Source organism: Arvicola amphibius, chromosome 14 (assembly GCF_903992535.2).
Source record: "Arvicola amphibius chromosome 14, mArvAmp1.2, whole genome shotgun sequence".
Classification (NCBI taxonomy): Eukaryota; Metazoa; Chordata; class Mammalia; order Rodentia; family Cricetidae; genus Arvicola; species Arvicola amphibius.
The window spans coordinates 49,889,527-49,913,910 of NC_052060.1; the positions used below are offsets into that span (position 1 = coordinate 49,889,527).

The 24,384-nt window shown below is 41.9% G+C and overlaps 1 long non-coding RNA gene across 3 annotated transcripts in view; it reads right to left on the reverse strand.

Moving 5' to 3' along the window:
* Positions 1-4,908: 4,908 nt before the first annotated feature.
* LOC119800860 overlaps positions 4,909-24,384 on the reverse strand; it is a 45,303-nt gene continuing 25,827 nt past the window's right edge. Inside the window, exons 2-5 of one of the 3 annotated variants that reach the window (XR_005283098.1) lie at positions 21,361-21,763; positions 11,779-11,994; positions 10,321-10,546; positions 4,909-10,070 (exon numbers count right to left, since the gene is read on the reverse strand). This is a non-coding gene — a long non-coding RNA (uncharacterized LOC119800860). Of the gene's footprint in view, positions 10,071-10,320; positions 10,550-11,778; positions 11,995-21,360; positions 21,764-24,384 lie in introns of all 3 variants that reach the window. The other 2 variants (XR_005283099.1, XR_005283100.1) reach the window with 2 other exon arrangements.

Genomic DNA, 24,384 nt, shown 5'->3' on the forward strand with positions numbered 1-24,384 from the left:
AATTACTTATGTTGTTCTAGTATTAAATAAAGGATGGGGAGAGCTTGGGGGAATGGGATGCTTGGGATATAGGAAGGGTGGACATGGGAGCAGGGAAGCATATATCTTAATTAAGGGAGCCATCTGAGGGTTGTCAAGAGACTTGACTCTAGAGGGGTTCCCAAGTGTCCAGAGAGATGCCCCCAGCTAGTTCCTTGGGCAGCTGAGGAGAGGGAGCCGAAAAAGGCCAGATCCTATAACCATACTCATGAATATCTTGCATATCACCATAGAACCTTCACCTGGCGATGGATGGAGATAGAGACAGAGCCCCACATTGGAGCCCGGACTGAGCTCCCAAGGTCCTGATGAGGAGCAGAAGGAGAGAGAACATGAGAAAGAAAGTTAGAACCGTGAGGGATGCGTTCACCCACTGAGACGGCGGGACAGAACTAATGGGAGATCACCTAGTCCAGTTGGAATGGGACTGATGGAACATCCGACCAAACCGGACTCTCTGAAAGTGGTTGAAGGTGGAGGCTGACCGAGAAGCCAAGGACAATGGCGATGGGCTTGGTCTCTACGACAAGGACGGGCTCTGTGTGAGCCTTGTCAGTTTGGTTGATCACCTTCCTGGACCTGGAGGGAGTTGGGAGGACCTTGGACTCAACATAGTGTAGGGAACCCTGATGGCTCTTTGGCCTGGAGAGGGAGGGAGTGGGGGTATGGGTGGAGGGGAGGGGAGGGAAGGGGGAGGAGGAGGGGAGGAGATGAAAATTTTTATTAATTATTTTAAATAAAAGAAAAAAATAAAAATAAAACTCAGAAGTCAGATACTGAGGTTAAATCCTGATAGATTCAAGGACAGAGGATCTTACCCTGCCTTTCCACACTTCCAGGTTGTAAAGATCCTTGAATCTCTCTAAGCCCCTCCCTATTCCTTCTTGTGCCTCGCTATCCTAATCTGGGTCAGCCAAAATCTCCATGGTTAATTCTGGCCAGCTGAATGTTGACTCCACCCTCTGATTCAAGGTTTAGCTTTATTGTCAGTCTCTAGAGTGTCAGAGTGCAATCAAAACATCCCACAACACATTATCACGGTCTAGTCACAACTGATGTTTTCACAGGCAAGGATGGAGACTGGACAGGGCCAAAACTAGGCTCAACTGAGCCATCTTCTGGGCCTCACAACACTTTCATAATCAAAGGTTGTAATCGTGACCAAGCCGAGGGCCCACAGAAGATGGTAGACCCCAGAGCATCCTGCCACAGAGCGTAGCTACCATTGTACAGGGATGTGCAGCAGGAGAGGAGGGCCGAGGGAGCAGAGCTTCACCAGCAATTAGAGAATTCCTGACAGGGCCCACGCTAAACGACTTATAGAGGCAATTACCCTAAAAATTTTGAAGTGGCCATTTGCTCAGTAACCTAGACCGACCTGACACCCAAACAGAGACTGCCATAAGCAAGGGATTTATGGTGGCGCAACGTGCATTTAGCATAAATTACCTCAGGGAACAGATTTAAGCCACTTGCTTTTTAAAAAATAAAATTATGCAACAACAAAAACAAGTACAAAATGAGTTTATGCAAACTCAATCCCACTTGCAGAAAGGGCCCCTCTAAGTCTTTATCTCCGAAGACACGGCCTTCCTTCTTCCCTGCCTGCTTCCTCCTGCTGGATGAAGATTCACGGCATCAATACATAATAACTGTATCTCACTCCATTACAGGTAGTTCAAGGCCGCTCTGCATAAACGATATGCATGGCTTTGCATCCTCATCTTTAAAACCACCAACTATCTTGGTTACAAACATACGTTAGGTTTTAATGCATCCTCTGCCATAAAAGTGCTGTTTAAGACTAATGAACAAACGAATGTTTGTTTAAACCTCTTTGTGGAAATCAAAGAAGCTTTCAACAGCTATTCATGTATTTATTGTCAGATGTGAATCATCACTTAGGTGCTTTGCCCTGAACTGTTACCAGTTACTGCTCATAGTTCCAAGGCACTAATTCACAAGCCATGGCTTTTGTTCAGTCCACCCCCCTCCCACCCTTCTTCCTTTTTGTCAGTACAGCTTCAGAAAGGCTATGTGTGTAAAGTGTCATCTTATCCTGGGAGAGCTGACAGCACAGACAGGTCCAGCCTCACCGGGCTATCTTTGAACGACAGCCTCGGGGACTCTGCCAGGATCCTAGGTCCTATGTCAAGCCTCTTCTCAATGAGTAGCAGGGATTCACTTGCCCTGCCTCTGCCCCCACCCCTCCTCACCACATCCTTGCTTTTTCAGACTCAGCAACACCTGAAAAGCTCCCACAAGATTTACCCATTATATTAAATAACAGGTTTTAGAAGCTGGGAACTGTTATTCTAGTGTTGCTGGGTGTCATTAAGGTTGCACGTCTATGCTTGTTTAATTTTTCTTCTGCCATTAAGCAAACTAAATGCTCGGAGGGTTTTGTTGTTTTGTGTTGAGTTTCTTTTTTCTTTTTCTTTTTCTTTTTTTTCCCTGTCTCAGTGGGGTCCACCCAGAATAGAAAAGAGAGTAAGTGTTCCAGGGTTGTGTAACTGAGTTTTTTTTTCTGCTGTTGCTTTCATTATGAGGAAGGAATTAAAAAATCCCTCCTAGTCAGTACTTAAAATATCAAAGTCATTGTTTAATGCCTTTGAGTCACTGTACGACTAATTCAATTGCACAGTGTAGTGCTGTTTCACGGTGTGTGAAGCACAGATAGTACATGGAAGTGATTGCAAAGTTGAATAAACAGCAAATTAGTTTTAAAAGTCTGCAGCCTCCCAGTAGAGTCTTTCAAACCAAGCAGCACTGTTGTCTGACAAAGTCAATGGTGGCCAAAAGTGCCCTGATGCCATGGTATTTTTTTAGGGGACGCTGTCCTCTGGGAAGTGTGTGTGTGTGTGTGTGTGTGTGTGTGTGTTGATGACTCAACCTCATCTGACCACCTGTCACTCGGGAGATTTTGCACCACAACAGGGACCTCTGTGGGCAAATGAAGAAGCCAGCGGGTCACAGAAATGCTATGGCCAAATGGAACACCCTGGGACAGTTACAAGGGTTTGATACTCAAATATAATGAATTGAGAACTAAGAAGCCAAGGTAAAGCCTCCAGCTCTGCTGCCTCCTGCCATTCAGACCATTCTTAAGTCACTGAGCACCTGTGAGCCTCAGTTTCCAATTCTGAGCTCCCCATCAATAAGGTTATTAACTAGCTATCATTTATAATCCCGGCAATGGAAGTGCTATCAAACCATGCAAGTCAGCCTATGTCCTCAGTAATAGTCATTGTCTATTATAAACAGTCACAGAGATCCAAGGACAACACTCTCACTAAGAAGGAGTATCCAACCCTTGGTCAGCTTGGGACAGCTATAGACTGTGATCCAATACAAAATTATGAACTAACTCAACCCATTAATCAGTTTCTTGTGATCCTTTTAAACTAAATTATGTAATTCTTGAGTGTTTTATTTTGTAGAAGACAATATGGCCCAGAAAAGCTCAACAATTGAACACCTCTAAAACAACCAACTGTAGCACAAATAATAAAAACCCAGAGACAGATATTGGGGTTCAACCTGAAGATCAGAAAAGCAAAAGCAACCAAGCCACTAGAGAGCTCTTACCTCTGTGAAATCTTCAGACTGAAGGAGCGAGTTCCTGTCTCATCCTGCCTTATATTCCTCTCTAGTACTGGGATTAAAGGCCTGCACCACCACGGCCCGGCCTCTATGACTAACTAGTGTGGCTGCTGGGATAAATGGTGTGTGTAACCACTGCCTGGCCTGTATGACTGACGAGTGTGGCTGCTTTGCACTGACCTTCACGCACACTTTTTTATTAAAATACCAATGAAATATTACTACAATCAACACTTTCTGATCACCTTGGGTGCACAAGCAATATGCTAAGAATAAGAAGGATAACTAGACACAAACCTTAGATGCCACCTTTAGTGTTCCACTTAGTCATTCACCTAGAAAACATGTTGAAGGACCTGGGATGTCCTAGGCATTAAGGATATGAAATATTTTTAAAACTTAGGTCTCTGGCTTCACAAAACTTTTGTTCTGCTGGAAGAAATAGCCAATACGTTGGGAAATGGTTCCAGCTCTCACTTCCTTCAAGTCTTTGCTCTGAGAGCTCAAGCCTGGTATCTAATCACGTCAATCAAATACTACTGAACAAATGAGCAAGTCAACAAAAGATGCCAAGGATAAGGAAGAAAAAGGAAGAAAATAAAGAACCAAGAAAAAGAAAACGCTTGAAGGAGGCAATGGTGCTTCATTGCAGGAGGTGGCTTGGCTCAAAAGGAGCAAGGAGCCCTGTTACTGTAAAGAGCATATGCCACTCCAAACCCTGAAATCTTTCTGACTAGACCATTTATTCTTAGTTTCTTGTATGTTCACATGGAGCTATAATAGAAAGATCTTGGGTTTTACCCAGTTTCTCAAATACTAACCCCCCCACCAAAAAAAAAAAAACCAATTGTGCAATATCACAACCAGGTACAGACACGAGTGCATCCACAAATCGTTTTCAAGGTTTCTAAGTGTCGCTTGCACTCATTTGTGCATGTTTAGTGTTATTCAATTTCCCACCTATGTCAGTTCATATATCTACCCCATAGTCAGGACGCTGACAGCGCCTTCCTCCAAGGAATCTCTGGCATGTTTTCTCCCAAACCACAGCCACCTCTGCGCCTTCCTTTTCACCCTTCCCTAGCCCTAGGCAACAGCTGAACCTGTTCTCTGTTTCTGGACTCTTCACAAATTGGGAGAGTTGGAAGCAAAAGGGGCCATGATTAGCAATGACATCAGAATGACTGACAAGAGAAAGAAGACTATCCTTAGCGACATAACACACACGCTTCATGTCTTATGTTACAGAACAACAAGAACACAATCTAACAGACATGAAGCAATGACTTTATTCAAGCACAACATAGGGAAACCTTAAAACTCCAAAGAACCTTGCAAGAACAATGCTGTTCTTGCTCAGACTTCACAGCCATTTAAGACACCTGCTCAGGGCCACAGAACACATGTCATTAGGAGACAGGAATTATAGGCAGGTCTGCTTGGTTCCAGGGTTTTTTTTTTAATTCTTGCATATTAAACAAATTGTGACTACTAATTTATTAAATAATTACAAAGTGAGTGAGGTGTTTTGGAGGTGAAGCAGAGAGTAAAAGCATGAAACAGTAATTAGAAGATACCTACCTTACACAGCAAAGATTAAAACATCTTAGTTGGAGTGCTTTGTATAGCACACACTCACACACACACACACACACACACACACCTTCAACAATCCTCAGCACTGTCCAACTCTATGTCAGGAGGAACAGCCTTATGTGGACATTTGTCCTGTGTGATTTATCAAAGTTAAAGCCATCCATCCAAAGCACACTAGCTCCCCTTATGTGTTCTCTAGAATACTGGGTTTAACATTTGTAAAACTTCAAAGTTTTCAACTCCAAACCCGAAAGAAACTCTGAACCTGTGCCATAAACTCTACAGTGAAAGTCATCGCGCAGAGGAGAGGATCTGTGGTCCCCTCCCACTCCCACCCCCATCACTGAGCAAAGGAGTTGCATAGATTCAGAAGCGTGGAGGATGTTCCGATAGGAAGGAAAGGCCCAGTAGGGAGAGAGGAATGGACCAGGAAGATTAGACAAAATTTCACCAGTTTTCTCAAAAAAGAAGGTTTTGGAAATAGCTACTTTAGCACATTCTTAACAATAAATATAACATTTATTACAAAAGATTTTTTTAACTTAATATTTTTATATTATGTGTTTTTTGACAAATCCCTGACAGAAACAACTTAAATAAGGAATGTATCTATTTTGTCCCACGGTTTCAAGACATAATCATCTACCTGATATGTACTATTTTTCCTGGGGAGATATGACATATATATCTATTCAGCCTAGATAGGGAACTAGACAACAGACCAAAGTAACTATTTACACCAAAGTCCAACTTGGTGAACCAATGAGTTTACTGGAGTACTTCTGAAAATATAAGTGGAGGGTTACACATAGGTGAGCAATGACTCAAAGGCAACCCAAACCCCAAAAGGCCCACCCAACAAGACTGACATGTAAACAAAGTTGGAACCCTGAGTTTCTCTGCAGGATTTGCAGACAGCTGTTCAGGCCTTTTCAGCACCGTTGCCTGCTCACATTACCTAGGGAGGGCAGAGACCTTATGCATGTAGTGAGTTTCAGGGATTTCCTGAGACTTTTGAGTTGCTTAATTCCTAAGTCCTTGCCACCTTCCCTTTAGAACTCCCTGAGTCTTAATGATGATGCTGAGAGGCAGGATTGTTGCAGTTCAGAGGCAACTGCTATCCAACCCTGGCATGATGGGGAAGAGTGTCTTCCACTGTTATCCACTGTGCCAAGAGCTCCTCACAATTTGGTGGCTCAGGAAGCAGAGAAGAGAACAGGACCCAAGGACAGGTTGACTATAACTCTAGAAAGCCTGGCCCCCTAGTGGCTTATATCTGCCAGCCAGTCCCTATGACCTAAAGGTTCCATGCCTCCCAAAACGTCCATCAGCTGGAGACATGGTGTTAAAATATACGACACAGTGGAGCCAGTTCACATTCAAATCACAATGATTACTTTTAAGTTAGCAATGAGAAATCCACACAGCCAAGAGTGAAACAAAGGAGCTAAGTCAAGCTACGGCAGGCAGATTCCTTTTATACATTAGACCACTGAGGGCAGCTTCTCCCAATGGAGTTGTCTTCTGACCACACAGAGCTAAGTTTCTGAACGAAGGGCAATCTGATCCTGTGCTGACCAGAAGGGTGCAGTGGCGAGAATCTCTGTAGAGTCACCAGCCCAGAGAGGCAGTTAACCTCATTGAGGATGGCAGGGGCTGATTTTGAGCCCCAACACTATGAACACAACTGAAGGGCTATGAAAAAAAATGTAATTGTTTAATGGTCAAGACTGGATAAGAATCAAATAATATAAAGTGTGTTCGGTGTCTTCTAGAATAAAGAGTCCCTTTCCATGTGAGACACTGAGATGAAAAAGAAGAGCTCATAACAAAAGACAAGGAGAGAAGCTAGAAAATGAAGGGTTTATGGATAAAGCATGCTTGCATAGACTCTGTAGACAAAGACCCACCATCAAGGCTCTTTTTGAACAGCTAGTAACTCTACCTAGACGATCACACCCAAAGCCCATGCCTTCCAGTTTTCTAACTAGAATTAGTTGCAGTTGTGATTATAGCTCCATCCACAGGCTAGCACAGGTTTCTTTCTTGCTATCACTCCAGAGGAAGGCTGTAGACAGGACAGGTTATTCTACTCTTTCCTGTAAATCTCAGAGCTCTTGAGGCTGAGGCAGGAAAATTGTGAGTTTAAGACTGGCTACATAGTAAGATCAGTCTCAAAAACAAAACCAATGACAAATTCAGAGAAGAATTAGAACAAGAAAATAGATTTTAAAAATTATTATCACAGTGGAAGAAAAAGGGGGGAGGAAAGGGGAGAAAGGAGAAAGAAAGAATAATGTGAGACATGGACATGTTCATTTGCTTGACTCCGGGGACCACTTCAGTATGTATTTGTATATCAAAGCATCCTGCTGTATGGAGACCTTAAATCTACACAATAAATTACTCTATCTAAGAGAATAGGATGATAGTTGTGGAAGAGACTTAGTATTAACATGATTTCATTCAACTTTGAGATCTTAAATTTTTGAGAAATTGAAAGAAAACTGAGGAGGTAAGTAAGGGGTTTAAAGGGTAGAGTCCTGGCCAAGAGAAGTTCAGGGGAGATGGTTGTGTGGGGCACAACTGGATCCATGGTACCTGAGTATTTTTCCACCCCCCAGAAGTCTCCCAGGTCCTCTTCCATACGTCAGTAATCTTCTGTGGAGCAATAGAGTTGAAAGGCATGAATTAAGAACAATCTATGTCAAATGATATTGAAGAGAAAAACTAAAACAAAAAAACTACAATCCAGAATGTGGTAATTATTCCAAGAGCCCAGAACCTCAGAAAGGAAATCTTCACAGCATATTTAAAGACATGTATTCTGTTTCTGCCACATGGCAGTGGTGAGATGCGAAGGGTACTTCATCTCCTTGACTTCTACCCTTCTCCGCCCTGCTGTGCAGCTCTGGGGGAGGCTTATTAAAACACACTGAACTGTACAGAGTCCTGACAAACTGCCTGGTGACTTTTCCAAAACCCTTCACAACAGCATCTGTGCTGCTCTTGTGCTGTGTTAGGTCTTTCCTCTCCAGTAGGACACACTAACAGAGGCCTCAAAACCAACACACAATAAAGAAAAAAGCCAGAAAGAAATTCCAATGGTGTGGGAGCCAAAATACCCCTTACACCCCCTCCTATTCAACTCTGCTAAACCTTCTTCCATTTTCAACTGAAAAAAAAAATTGGAATATTGCCTTGGGTCTACTAAATCATTAGCAAATTAAGAACCTGTTTTTAATAACATTTAACTTGTAAATAATGCATTAATTGACTAGCCTGGATGTTAGCTCTAGCATTTGAAATTCTGCTACTAAATGTATAATGAAAGAAATGTGCCGCAACAGTGGGCTATATGGTGAGTATAACAGATTAAATATGACAGTTGATATTTGTGAAAATGGGGTTATAATTAGAGGACACCTGCAGCTGTTTTCCAACCAAAAACAACAGAAATTACACTTGCATAAAGCACACACGTGGGCCACAGGCTATGTTGCTGGGCTCCTTTTGTTCGCCACGAGGCTTTACTGTGGTTGTTTTGCCCTTTGTCAGGTCAGATGTCTGAGTGAGCAACAAGTGGTGGCTTTATGGGACGCTTTTTGGTGGCTCTCTAAGCGATACATCCTGGGGAGAGAAAGGACATTCGTCTTCTTTTCCCTTGTGAGGCAGGAGTTACTAAAAACAAGACAGATGATGCAGTATGTCTGCTCAGAATTCCAAGAAGTCGTGGGAGAAGAAGCCACCAGGCACACTCAACTATTGAGCAGCATCAGGAATGAAAGCGTGAAGGATGTGGCCTCCTCCCAGCTAGACATTCGCAGAAATGTAAATGCTGTGATCAGTAGGGAACTTTTGGAAGCAGGGCCTGAGCCAAAGAGAGAAGTATTTGCAATGACTAATAATTAGCAAAATGCTGCAAATCCTCCAGTCCATTCTTCCGTTTATGCCACAAATAAGAGATAAGGACATTTCCGTGTCTGTACCCAACCGGACTCTGAGATACACAGTGACCAAAACACAGGCTTGTTCTGTGTCTCACCAAGGCTAACCTGGATTGCGGGCCATTCATCAGCCACAAGAAACAGAGCATACAAAGTCAGGGAAAGAGATGAAATATTGAGAAGTGGGTCACAGCCCGTCCTATCCAGCGTGGCAAGGAAGTTAAGCAAGATAACAGCAGAAAAGGCTTCCTTTGAATGTTTCAATCAAGGTCATTAGTGGCCTTGGTTAAAAAAAAAAATACAGTTTCGGTAGTGTTGAGAACAGAAACCAGATCACAGGGGACACAATGAATAAGAGAGAATGTGGCCAAAATGACCGAGGGTTTTTCAGAAGTCTGATCATGAAAGATGAGAGAAGCAGAGGGTAAGGAGTGGAGAGAGAGACAGAGACAAATGCACAGAGAGAGAGGGAAACAGAGTTTTTACTAAATATCTGAACATTGCATATGCCAAATGGTGGTCACAGCCACTACACACAGAGAATCTTGGCACATTAACATCCGTGCGTGCTTCTCCGTTATACTTTGTTTTTTCCTATTAGAAGTGGAAAATTCTGTTCCAGTATTCCAAAATATTAACTTCTCATTTAATATGCTAATTACCCTCCATGTTACAAAGAATTATGTTGCAGCTTGGATACACACTCTGCCCTGTTGTGTGTTAGCGAGTTGGAGCTGACTTGGTCAAATAATTTGCATTTTTTCGCATGAGACTTTTCCCAATTTGCCACTTCATTCTAACTGGTTCATCTTCCACTCTGCGAAGTCCCCGCCGCCTTCGTGGCTCCAAAAGCGCTGGCATATTGGCAGTTTCATGTGGTTCAGCCTAATAGTGGACAGGGACGAAACGGTGAATGAGACCTCAGGTAAGAAGAAAGAAATAAACAGCAGAACTGGGACAAAGGGTATTGAGTGAAAAAAACAAATACCAAAAGGAAAGTCATCTTTTCGTTGGTTAGGTGCGTGTTCCCAAGGGAAATAATCTTTGAGCATGTAGCCTGATAGTAATAATAACACTTTTAGGGAGTACAGATGGCTCAGGGGATCAATTGGGATTGGGGGAGTGGGACACTTACTAGCAATCTGTCCAATTTAGTCAGACTAACTTGCAATTTTACACAACCAAACATCTGACAGACCCGAAGCCAACAAAGCAAAGGCAACCACTTTTCCAACGGCGTGTCCGGGAAACTTCTTCCTCATAACATGGAGATGCCTCCCTCTTCCCAATGAAGGCACAGATGATCTGCTCCCAGATTCGCCAGCATGAGAAGCGGCAAGTTCTGAGCCCGAATGAAAGGACTGCTGGTACAGAGAGAAAGTAATTTTTCCAAGCTGCTTGCACTAAAAATAAACCAAATACTGTCTCAGGGGATGGCTACCCCGTCCCCTTCACAGACAGTAAATTCACTGTGGTGGGAGGCTGAGATGGACTGAAAAAAAATCTTAAGGGAAGAAAAACATCCTAATGAGGGCACCAGTGGTGAGACGGTGGGAAGCGAGCGACCACTGGGAATGCATTAGCTCTCTGTTTTCTCCAGAGCTGGGTCATTGGACAAATCTATGAGGAGAAAATCCCACAGTGATACGCAGTTAGGGCACTGGCTAAGTTCTTGGTATGTCCTCTGTCGCTGGTCACAATCACATATTCGTAAACAAGGAGGAAAAGGCTCATTAAGATAAAGACCATGACTCCTGTGTTAGTGGGAGGAAATCCAGAAGCACTGAGGCCCACAGACCAGGCATCAGCTGTTGGGGGCCCTTCACTGCCAGTCTCCGTCCTCGCTGCCGGGAGACCATGGCTAGGCAAACATTTGCATCATTGCCTTCTGCAGGGCATCAGAAGTCATGAACCCAGAAGCCTGGTGACACAGCATCGCAAAGAAAACCGGTCCCAGCTCTTTGTTAAAATGTGTGAAATCTGGTAGGGAGGGGATAGCGAATTCTTTACCAAATTTGGATTTTCCTCTTCCTGATTTGAGAACAGAGCTCCTTCCCCGGGATTAGTTCTGATTTCATATTATTTTTAAAGGGATCTTGAGAATGCGGACCTTAAGAAGATCTCCAGTGACAGGTCTACATGGGACTTGATCTTCCTGCTTCTAGGATGCATTCTGTAAAATTGGGCATGGCTCCTTTTACATTATAATGCCCATAACATCTGTGATGAAATGCTTGCTTTGACTCCCTGAAGGTAGGGTATTTTCTGAATTCTAAAGCTAAATAACCCTGAGGCCCAGACATAAAATTATACCCAGAAATTCATATAAAGTGTCTAATCTCCTTGAGGTTACCCCTGAGGCCTAGCTGTCAATCACGGTCAAGAAGGGGTAATTTGCCCCATTGTGTTGTTTGAGGATGGGTTTTTTTTTTTTCCCCTGCTACACCTGGAAAAATTTGTAGCTAATTATATGATTGTTCCAAATTATTTGTTTTCCTTCTGAAAAGAAGCATTTACTTTCTCATCCCATTGACATCAAATTTAGCCATGGACTTAGTTTAGATAATAAAATGTAAGCAAAAGTGACAATCACCAGTTCCAGGGAGAAGGGTGGTGAGCAGTCACGTGACACCACCATTGTTCTTTTTCTCCAGCCCAGAAAACAGCGTGTGCACATATGGATTCTTCCTTCAGGCTCAGACCCAGAAGGAAGATATGCAAAGGCGTAATCAGCTGATCTCCAGCTAACACATCACAGCCACTGAAAACGCGCTCCTTTCTCATAACTCAGTAATGTGGAGAACCTGACCTAAAAAAGAGCAAACCCACCAGGTACAGGAAATCAATCCATCTGCTTCCTGAAACCCAGAGACCACCAGTATAGGTGTGTCTGTGTCAACACAGATGAGGAGAAGAATCAAGGACTGGAGAAAGGGAGGCCACAGGGAAAGAGTTGCTAGGAAAGCGCTTGTGGTGGTCTAGAAGGCTTTGTTTTGCACTCCCTGCAACAATTTAGCACATTTGCTTCTTTCTGGCTTCTTCTCTGGTTTTCTCAGTGTTGGAGAAAATAATTTTCTCCCCGAACACTGGTTTGAAAAGAACCAGCCAGAGAAGCTCCAGAAAACAAAAGCTTTTCCTGGGGAGTGTTCTTCATGCTTCCAGGCAATCAGACCAATGCTATTTGCCTAATTCCTTTACCTTGTTATTCACCCCCACAAAACATACCACACCTCCTCCTTCCTTTCTAAACTTCCAGGTACATCTACTACCACAATCGGAGCTTATGACTTCTTGCATCACCAAGAAAGACTTTCTGAAAGAGTGACTGGCTTTCTGGCTCCAATCACTATCTTCCCGTTCTTTCTTTGACATCACTCCAACCAGACTTCATCTGCATTCCTCCACAAGTGCCACTTTTATCAAGTGACAAAGATTCTTATTTGCTAAGTTCATGATCATTTCAGTTCTCATCTTATTCGGTTAATCAGAAGCTTTGGACCAGATCACTCTACAGTCTTTGAACTAGTTTTCTTTGCTGGGTTTCCAAGACTCTGTTTAATTGGCTTTGTTGTCAGCATTCTGGTCTACTTTCTCTGCTTCTCTCAATGTTTCTTCTCATTTTGGCACTGAAGCCCCAGGCCCATGTTCTGGACTTTGTCTCTCTTTTACTTTTTACACCATAGAAAAGTCTGATATTCTGGACATAATAAATTGCTGATTGTAGCCTGGCTCCCACCACTAACACCTATACTCACGTACCCATGAAACAAGCATGATACCCCTAAGATGCTTCCAGTGCTTGATTTGTCTAAATTTGTCCTCCAAGCTCCATTTCCAGCATAATGACTTGTTCTTCCCACTGTCCTCATTTTAGCCACAGGCCATTCTTGATTCTCTTAAAAATCCCCAGATGATCTGATGTCCCTTCTGCCCTCTGTGGGCACTGAATCCACGTGGTACAAGACATACATACATACAGGCACAACACCTATATACATAAGATGTTTAAAATAGATAAAATCCCCAAGAATTCTCTTTAACTCTCTTTTTCTTTTACGTTACATCCTAAGCATCTAACAAATCTTGGTTCTACCTTCACTATACCCAGAACTCCAACTTCTCCATTGCTCCTAACTGCTACCATTCTCCGTACCAACATCTTCTGAAGTCTTTGGTCTGGCATCAACCACACTACTCTCCTCTCATGGAATCTGGTCCTGCTATGCTGGGTTTCTTATTATTCTTTGAGCATACCAGCCCCACTTTCGCAGAAGCGCCTCTATCTACACTTCCTGTTGTCGCCCCGCACTGCCCTATGGAACATTCTCATTTTCTCCATGCAGTAGGAAACAAAGCTCCACAGCCCGTCCCCTCCACCCATTTCCCTTCCCTCTTTTCTAGGTCAAGTCTTCCCACCCACACTCTAGTTTTCTCTTGCACTCTGTTCTACAAGCATGCACAAAACGAGCCATGTAATCTGCTTCCTTAGCGTGTATGTTGCCTCTGTCTCCCAACCTAGAATGTAGGTTTCATATGGAGGAGGGCTTTTGATAACACTACAAGGAAGCTCAATAAACATTTGTAGAAAGAACTGATTAGAGGTTTTGAAAATTGTCTTATTGATGTCCCAACTTGGTATTAATTTTATATTATTCCTCTGCCTTTCTGGGTTCTTTTCGTCTCCAGGATCTATTAATTGTTACCTTCCAAGTCAAAATCCCATACACTTGTCTTTTTCTAACATAAAATAAAATTTTCTAACCCTTCTTTCTAACATGCTTCACTACTTCCTTGATAAGTTGTTCTGGAATATTTGTTCACTGTGTAAAAATGTATTGCTGCAATCAGTATAACAAAAAGCTGAACAGCCAATGGCTAGGCAGGAAACAGAGAGGGAGTAGGAGAAAATAATCAAGGCACAGAGAGACACCAAAAAGACATTGATGGAGTCAGACAAATAGAATTAAAGAAAGGTAAAAAGCTATGAGTCAAAACATAGATTAATATAAATGAGTTATTAGAGCTAGTGGGACATGCCTAAGCTAAGGCCAAGTTTTCATAATTAATAAGTCTCTGTGTCTTTATTTGGAAGCTGGTTGGGACCCAAAGAAAATGTTGTCTACAAATGGTGGGCAATGTGGGGCCCAAATTTCCACACAGGGACTGAGAAAGCTGGAACAAAAACAAAACAAAATAAAAAAAAAAAAATGGGCATGGCTCTTTGAAGAGGCACAGGTGTGCAGCAGAGACTTGAGCAGCCAGAATGCTAAGTAGAAACAGCTCGCTAAGTAAGAATCACCTGCCACAGTGCGGGCACCAACTTTCTAGAAGTGAGGTAAATACAGCTCTTGGTCAAATGCAGTTCCCAGTTAAATGCAGTTCTTAGCCAGCACTGCAGACTTAAGGTTCAACTCTCAAGGACCCACGGAGGGGGCACAGCCAACCTGCAGAGACACACAGCAGAGAGCATAGCTGCTGTATAGCAGTTTAAGGTTTGGCTCATGTAGTCAGAGAATGCTATAGGCGCACAGTAAAACAGGTCCACACAATACACACACACACAAAACCACTTTAAATGGGTTACCATGTATATAGGTGCTTAAGAAAAAAGAAACTGGGTATAGATAGTCATATAGAAAAAAAGCTTAAAAATAAGTTATTAAGTAAAGTCTTTAAAGAAAGAGTAAAGTAATATAAAAATAATAAGCCACATAAAGATGGGAAACACACAGAGAGACTGAATCCTGTATGCTGTTTTGTTGACTTTGAATTTTTTTGGATGCTGATGAGGGAACAATAGTGACTGAGAGACATGGGATTATAAAAGAAACTGCTGAATTAAACTAGCCTAGATACTTTAGGGATGTCTTAACTTTAAAGTGGAATTCAGGAAATGCATTATATTGGTGAGAGGTTATACCTTTCTTTACACAGGTAATGAAAGTCTGTGGATTTCTTCAAAATTAATAGAGGCCAGGTTTGATTGGAGGAGACCCCCAGAAAATCTTGTCTATGGACATAAAGAAATAAACCTAGAAAAACTACAAGACAGGTGACCTATATGTTAATCTTGACATAGGAACAACTCTGAGACTAGATGAACCATGATAAGTCTTGTTGGCTACAGAGTCTTCATGACTTACTATTACATGCCATCCTTTCCATGTAGCATGGACAGAGTGTTGGTTATCCAGTCCAAACAAACTTATAAAGTTGACATATATCCTTTATCTTCTCTAATATAAAACAAAAAAAATCATCTTTGGCTGTGTACAATGTACAGTCCATACTTGTGTCAATGCAGGTATGTATGTTACCATTAAAAGTTTATGAATTCTCAGAGTAAGGGGACCAGACACCAATGAAAAGGGGTGGCCCAGGTGATCCAGCCTTTCAGAGAGCCTCTGTTCTAGTCTCCTCAGAGTTCTGCATTCAGAACAACTTCAAAGCAGCTAGGTAAAATGGTCCAGGCTCACAGGACTTCAGACAAACCTTGTACTCTCCCATTACACAGAGAATGGACAACAAATGTTAAAGCTAATTTTCTTATAACTTGACCATTATTGCAATTTTCTTAGTGTCTCCTTGGAGTGCTGTCACCCCCAGTCAATAGGAAGCAGTCTAGAGAATACAATATTTACATTCCCAAAAGGTGGAATGGTGGTTTTTGGTCATTCAGTGGGATATGAATGTTTTTCATCATTTAGTGGGGATATAGGAATATAGGATAGAAAGACAACTATTCATCTCAAATATTTTATATTGATAAGGGTTTTTGTATATTACTATAAATTTAAGACTATTTTTGTTATACCATGTGTGTGTTTCTACTCTTGTTCAAAGCATTGTATATAGATATAGATATAAATATAGATATAGATCATTTACAAATGTAACATAAAGTTCTAGTCCTTCAATGCTATTATTAAAAACTGTTTAGGATAATTAAGAAATTCAGGTTAGTAGTCATCTATAACAATAAAGCTTGTAGTTACATTATGTATGTTTTCAGACTTTTTTTCAGATAGACAGGCTGTCTTCAAACACGTCAGAGACCTACAGAATATGGCATTGAAGATGTTTTAATAACCTAAGGCTTTTCATGATGAGACACATCCAGTATTAGCAGCACCAGTTTACTTCAAAAAACGATGATGGGAATCAAATAAACTCCATGTGGAGTTTGTTTTCAGTATGGTAAAGTTAGCCACTGGGCAAGAAACTTCCCTTGCTTCAACCATTAACACTACACTGTCCAAATTGAACAAGTAGGACACAAAAGAAGGTGAATCTCAAACTTTGCCAAGATAAGGTAGTCCTTCAAAATTCCTGCTTCACAAAAAAGCCTGTAGGCAAAAGATAGATGTCCCAATGCTGCACAGAGTCTTGAGTGACTGCCCAAGCAGCCAGTCAGCTGCTTCTGTCATTCCATGTTTACTCAGGTAACATTGTATCCTTCTAGGGTCGCTGATGGAATTAAAGATGAGTTAGTTATAGTTACAATTTTCCTTGTTACCAGTTTCAGAAAAGAAACTCACAAGAGAGGTACAAAGTGTTTAAGGTTGAGAAACATCAAAGTTTAAGTTGTTTATCTAAGAATATATTCTGAATCCTAAAAGGATAATTTTGGGTTGTTAATACATTAAAATAGAAAGTAAATTAGGTACAAAACTTTTGACTCACTATGAGAGGATAGATAATGAAATATTTTCTCTGAATTTGCCAACTATAGCTAGATTGGACATTATAAATGTAATTCTTTCCTGATAATTGTTCTTATTGCATATAGTTTTACTATGCTTTATTTTTTATTTATACAAAATGGGGAAATGGCCTATGGCTAGGCACAAGGTATAGAAGGGACTTCCAGGCACAGAGAGAAAAAGAAGAAGGAGACAATTTAGGAGCAGAGAGATACCAGTGAAACATGAAGAGAGTTGGCCAAACAGATCGGAAAAAAAAGGTAAGAAGTCAAAAGGCAAAATGTAGATTAATATAAATGGGTTATTTTAAGTTATAAGAGCTAGTGGTATACCCCAAGGTAAAGTTAAGTCTCATAATTAATAATAAGTGTTGTGTTATTATTTGGGAGCTGGCTGTATAGAGAAAAACTCATTACAGAAGGTAGATTTGCTTGTGGCATCTAGTGTTTCATTCACCTTACTTGGAGTCATACATGAATATTGTCATTGACATGGACAATACATACATATACATATATGTATATATATACACAGTGTCTCTAGTTCCATTCTCTCCTAAGACAATAAAAGAAACTTTTGTCCAAGGGAGGAACATGTCTTTGTGAGGTTGCACTTTATCCCTGGCTCCCAGCCCACCCCTGCACCTCCTGTGGCAACCACCCATCTTTCGTCAAGCTGCTGTCAGTAAAATGAGCTGCTTCTAACTTCTCTACATCTTTTTTAAAATCTCCCTCTAGTTATTTCACTTTGATATCTTCACAGATCTGCTTTTATCTCATTTTGCAAGAATATTTGTACAAAGTAAAAACGGGCAGTTTCCATAGAACTTTAACAAAACCCCTACAGACTCTCCTAAAGTTTTCATTAGATCCTTTTTAACATGTATTATGCATAAATATGCAAAGGATATGTTAGAATTTAAATTCCAAAACTAAAATGATTCAGAGAACTATGATTAAGCTGTTAATAATGCTGCTTTTCTCAAATGGGTGTTGCAAAGATTCAGTGAGAAATACATATTACCTGACACAGGAAAGACAGAGAGCATGCATGTTAGAACATTTATTTCTGTGTTTGCTGTATAGGGTTTCTGTGTGTACCTGTTTCTTTATGACCTTGCTAATACTATATAATACTGAGACCCAATTTTGTCTCTCAATATAAAAATTCTGAGATTTTGTAATGGCCCAATTAGTTATGGTAATTCATTATTCTACTTCCTGGAGCAATTTATAGTGTACTTTCTGAATACTAATTATTTTTATGAGAGTCACAACACACAACACACACTCCAGAGCCACTAAGTGACAACAGGTATCGCTACCTGCATTTTGTCTGTGATAGAAACTGGTACTAAGATAACTGAATCAAGCCATGGAAGACAGGGAGCCAGAACCTTGTGTAATCTTGCATTGGTTCATTGAATAGGGCATCCCTGTACATTGGATGAGAAACTAGAAGTTATTTCTCTACTCGTGGGCAGATGAGGCCTATTGTGTGTATGAGTCTAGATAAACTCTGTGACTATTTGGTCAATAAAATAGAGCAGAAGTGAAGCCATGTTGATGCTGTTCCAGGTCTTAGGAAATTGGCAGTTTCTAAATCTGACCTTCTGGAATACTCAACCTAGAACCCCACGTCACCATGTGGAAACCTAAAACCACCCTACTAGAAGCCATGAGCCATGTAGAGACATACAGTACCTCCTGGGACCCATCTTCTAGACAAATGGGCTGTGTAGTGGTGTTGTGGGTGTCGGGGTGACTCCATCCTGACACTCCTAATAAACCTACCCACCAACCAAACACTACTGAATGGCCTCAGTCAATTTGTCACAGAGCAGAAGAAGTTCCCTGCAGAGATCTATGCCTGAGACCCAAGCAATAAACTCTTAATCCTAGAAGAGTGATTGATGACTGCAAGTCAAGTTGGAGAGTAACTTATTATGCAGTGATAGGCACTGGGAACAGAGTCTGATACCTGGCAGTGGAGTACTGACAAGATCTCAGCCCACCTGTTTCAGAACCAGAAGATGGACAGAAGCTCATGAAGATAGGTAGACCTGAGAAAGACCGCAGGAGACTAATCACATGATAATACAATAGTAACTACTAGAGACTAATAGTAACTACTAGTGCCCTGCTTATGAAATGGCAAAAATTTTGGCAATAAGGCCTGTGGTGATCTAGACAGTAGAAAATACAGCCGATGAGTTGGGAATTATATTGCATGAGCAGCTTCAAAAGCTTTGACAGGGGAATCAGGAGTTCAAGGTCATCGTTGGCCACATAGTGAATTTGAAATGGCTTGGGCTACATGAGGTTGTCTCAAATACATGTACACACACACACACACACACACACACACACACACCACTGAAATAATGAATTTGACTACATTTTAATGTCTGAAAGGAATACCAAAAGTGTCAAATGATTAATTTTAGCATTTATAAAATACAATAGATTAAGAAAAGTGAGCTAAGCAGGTGGCGCACGCCTTTAATTCCAGTGCTTGGGAGGCAGAGGCAGGTGGATGTCTCTGAGTTCAGTGCCAGCCTGGTCTACAAGAGCTAGTTCCAGGACAGCTAAGACTGTTACACAGATATACCCTGTTTTAAAAACAAAAAGCAAACAAACAAAACAAAACAAAAAGAAAATAAAGCTAAAAATAACTGCTAATTATTGGTAATAATGATATGATTATCTTATTATATTACATATATATTATATCATTATTCTCTATAATATATTATATTATTATGCTCTAGTCAAAGAAGTCAGTGATGTTGAGCAATTACTCAAACAGTACAGACTAAGGACTCCTCTGTACTTCCCATTTTCTCCATTTCTGAGTGAGAACATTGATTGCATTCATCACCTGTCTCAGCATTCTTTGTTGGAGAAAAGGCAGCACACATGTTGCTTGTTCAGAGATTAGAAGAAACCACACTCAGAAGAACATACCTAAAGAAACATGTGCACATCTGATTGGGATAAGATCCTGGATCTCCTGGCAGAACCCTATGCTGCCTAGATCCTGCTGCTGTTATAAGATGAGAACATGGGAGTTCTTTACCTAGGATGAAGGCACTCTAGCACAGGAAAAGGATTGCTAGAAGCTTAAGATGTCAGCCATGTTTCTGCTACCCTTTCCACTGAGAAGCAGGATGCGTACTACTGATGTGGGAGAGTCTTCTGTTTGAGTTGATTTCATTGGCTAATAAAGAAACTGCCTGGCCCATTTGATAGACCGCCCCTTAGGTGGGTGGAGTAGACAGAACAGGAAGGAGGAAGTGAGGTAGATGGCTCAGTCAGATGCCACGCCTCACCTAAGTTAGGCAGACTGCCGTGTCTCTCCTCAGAGAGAAGCCAGACGCGATGAAGCTCCAGCCCAAGATGGACGTATGCTAGAATCTACCTGGTAAGGCACCACTTTGTGGTGCTACACAGTTTATTAGATATGGGTTAGTCAAGATGTGAGTAAGAGGCTGAAAATAATGGGCCAGGCAGTATTTAAAAGAATACAATTTGTGTGTTGTTATTTTGGGTTTTAAGCTAGCCGGTGGCCGGGAGCTGGGCAGGATGAAAAGCAGCCCTGCCCGCAGCTCATCACTACATACTACAGCCCTAGAATTGGGGTGTGTTCCGTGGCTTTCTCCAGTCTTGAGAACATGGCATGATAATGAATATCTGTCATCCTAGTAGGTATGGAATGAGGCAAGCAGATGTCAAGTTTAAGGCCAAGTTGAGATATATGGTAAGACCCATGGAGAAAGAAGGAGAGAGGGAGAAAAGGAGAGAGAGGACACAAATATGACAGGACTGATAGGGAGCTAGATCTGCTTAGGTTCTCTGAGCAGCATCTGCAGGAGCCCAAGTCTCTGTACAGGCATTCTTCAGCCTTCTGAGCATCCCCGCCAAGGCACTAAACTCTAGAAAAAGCCCATCTTGGGAACTCTAGCTCAGTTCTAGTGCTGAGTACCAAAGCAAGTGATCTCAGGTGACCCCACATGACTCAGAGGTTATCCAACTTACTACTATTAAACCACTGAATAAAAAATGTAACATATTTAAATGACATTTTATAAAAACTTAAATTTGGGGGTAATTTGTTACATAGCAAGAGCTAGCCAGAGCACTCCTCTAGACATATATAGGAGAAAATGGAGTGAGGTATGCTCTCACGATCGATTGTGCTTTCTAAAAACGTGAATGGTTGACTTTTTGTAAAGGAAATTACATACCGAATGGCAAAAGCATAAAGCATCCAGATAACATTCCCTACCTCACTTAGTTCATGGGAATATGGATAGGAACAAATAAGATAATGCATATGAAAGACATTCAAAGCCTTTCTCACTGAAGACAGTGCTACTACTTTTAAAAGAACATCCAAGAGTGAAAGATCTCTTTGCAACTTCAATAATCACACATCTTTTACCACCTGTGTGAGTTCAGAGCATCACATACCTGATTCCTGCATACACCCACATATTGACAGGAGAATAAAGCTGCTATCCTGTTCCTGTTGACTGGAGTCAATGCTGGGCTAGAGCAGCGTTCGTTAACAAATTGTCATGAAACACTTCAGCACAATATTGACCAGCAGCAGAGATGTCCTAACTCAGACAAGTAAGGCATAACAGATATTAGGTCATTCAATCAACAGGAAAGGCTTGGGGGAGGCAAGAGGATGCAGGTTCCGCGGGCTTGAGGTAGAACTCCTCCTCCTGGGCTGTGCTTCAGCCTCATCCTGGTACGTGATGAAGAGTGTCGTGTGCATAACAGAGACAGGGCTGCTGGAATCCTTTCTACCGTGGCGCGCAGGAAAGTCCTGTAAGGGTGGGTGCAGGAGCAGAGTGGAGCATTGCCTCTGTCAAGAAAGCGGAGAGTGCGGAAAACTGGGTCAGACTTCAGTTTACAGAGCTAAAATTTCATAAGCACCACTTGGTGTCTTCAATGGCAGCTCAAATACATATGCCGGCACTGGACGTGCACAAACGCATGCGCAGACGCGGTCACCCACCAGAACCCAAAGCAGCAACAACAGTGGTTTTCTTTAGACATCACTGACTGGAGAAGATGAAAGGAATGTCTAGCATGCAGCTGCCACGTCTCGGTGGTGGTTCCTGCAGCCGCTTCCGCTGCCAACGCCTCTTTGAACAAGTTCCTTTCTGCAGAGCAGCCAGAACTCGAAAACTTAAGAGCCCCGTTCTCTGAACACTATTCACGAGAGGCACCACACGTGGGGGGAGTGGGGGGCAAATGGTGTTTGGAGTTTGGCTCATCTTTTCCTTCAACACCTGGAATGCCAGGGGTTCCCAGGGACATGGAAGGAGAGACGGATGAGGGTAGAAAGAAGATCAAACTGGTCAGAGGACCTTGAGACTCAAATTTAAACACTTCTTACAAGAGGGCTTTGAATTCAAGGAGGACACACACACACACACACACACACACACACACACACACAAAACCACCCTGTGGTGGCTTATTTCCAGTATCAGGGTTTAGAATCTCCTAAAAGGCACACCTCTGGAAGTCTATGTGTCTAGAAGGATGTTTCCAGAAAGGTTTACCTGTAAACAGAAGATTCACCCTGTGTAAGGGTGGTACTAACCCAGGGTAGTTACTAAGCACTCTACAACTGACTAATTCTTGCTTGTCACCAACTATAGCATCCTGAGTGGAGGTAGTACTCACCCATGACACTGACTACGCACTCTACAAGTGACAAGTTATTACTAGGTACCAACTATAAGACACCATCTGTGTACTATTTAATCGAACACGTACTATTTTTTTTTTTTTTTTTTTTTTTTTGGTTTTTCGAGACAGGGTTTCCCTGTAGTTTCTAGAGCCTGTCCTGGAGCTAGCTCTTGTAGACCAGGCTGGCCTCGAACTCAGAGATCCGCCTGCCTCTGCCTCCCGAGTGCTGGGATTAAAGGTGTGCGCCACCACCGCCTGGCCGAACACGTACTATTTAAACGAACGAGCAAGAGAAGAGGTATTTTGCCTATCTCATAGAACCAAAAGCTGAAAGATGGGGTTGCCCAGAATCACACAGTCGAGTTGGGTTTTGTTCTGGGACCTCTGTGATCCATCACGTGATCTGTCATATGTGTTAGCTCTACGTTTTTTCTCAGGATGTCAGCTAATGTTGTTATCCGCCTATACCACCAATGCTTTTTTAACTAATCAATTAACATTTATCACCTAAGTTAGCCCCTAACTTTATAAATTCTAGTGGATGCTTTCTTTAATGCTCAAGGAAGAAAGATACTGCCAATATGTAATCTAGCTCTTCCATCTTCTATGTGTGTGTGCTTCATATATATAAATTGTATATATGATTTTATATATATATATATATGATATCATAATTTAAAGAAAACAAAGTAAATCCAGGGTAAGAATCAAGAGCTTTGCTCTCCCCCTCCCCATGAAAACTATTTTGTCTCACTTCTCCCTGATAGCTCTGTGTGCCCTTATTCATAAAACCTATGCCGTGAGGAACTCTCAAACTCGTCTGTCACTTATTAGGAGGATGCTGGGAATTGTATCATAAGATGTTCCTGTCTAGTACCTCAGACACATATGTTCATCCACACACACACTAGTCAAGACAAGTAGCTATCCTGACTATGGATCCAGAAGTATTGAACTGAGGAATGAGCTGGTTTAAAAGTCAGACTCCAGAACTCTTTCAGTTCTGATCCAGTTGGCAGACTGAAGCTAGAGAACCCATATACTTCCTTGATGTCTCGGGTGAGCAGCCAGGCTGGGAATCACGGCCTCTCTCCTCAGGACATGTGACTGGCCTGACCACTCTGCAAGGTCAGCACAGGCACATGACCTGAGGCCAGAGGATGACCATCCTTGCATTCAGGCCTCTATGCAATGGACCAAATATATTGATGAGACAAAGCTGTGATGCACGACGCTTGACCTTCCTTGTCATATTGTCATGTGACAAATAGGTTTGAAAACGTATTTACCAATGAGGTGTGGGGAAAGAAAAGCTGATATTATAGCATCAAGTGTTCAATTACTTATCTATTTATGGTGCTGGGGTTTGAACCCAGGAGGTTGCACTTTCTAGACAAGCATGTTGCCACTGAATCCATAGCCTCAAGCCATCATTTCCATTTTGAAACTGAATTAGAAGCCTACAAATTGGTAGAACTGCTTTGTCCACTAGTGGCATTCCATTCGAATTTAGTCATCCAGCACCAAAAGGAAGTAGGAGCAACAAGATCCCATGATGTGGAGAGCGTGTGACTTTCAACCCTGAGCCCCAGTAGCCAGTCCTACTCTACTGGGAGAATGACATAAGTCCAAAACTCTAACGGCATTGAACATGTAGGGGCAAATGTATTAGAAAGATTCCAAAGGCAAACAATAATACCCAACAGGAAGATGGGAGCCACAACTTTTTACAAGTGTCAAATGCACATGAAGTCATGCTAAAAACAATGCCGTCATTCAGAAAAC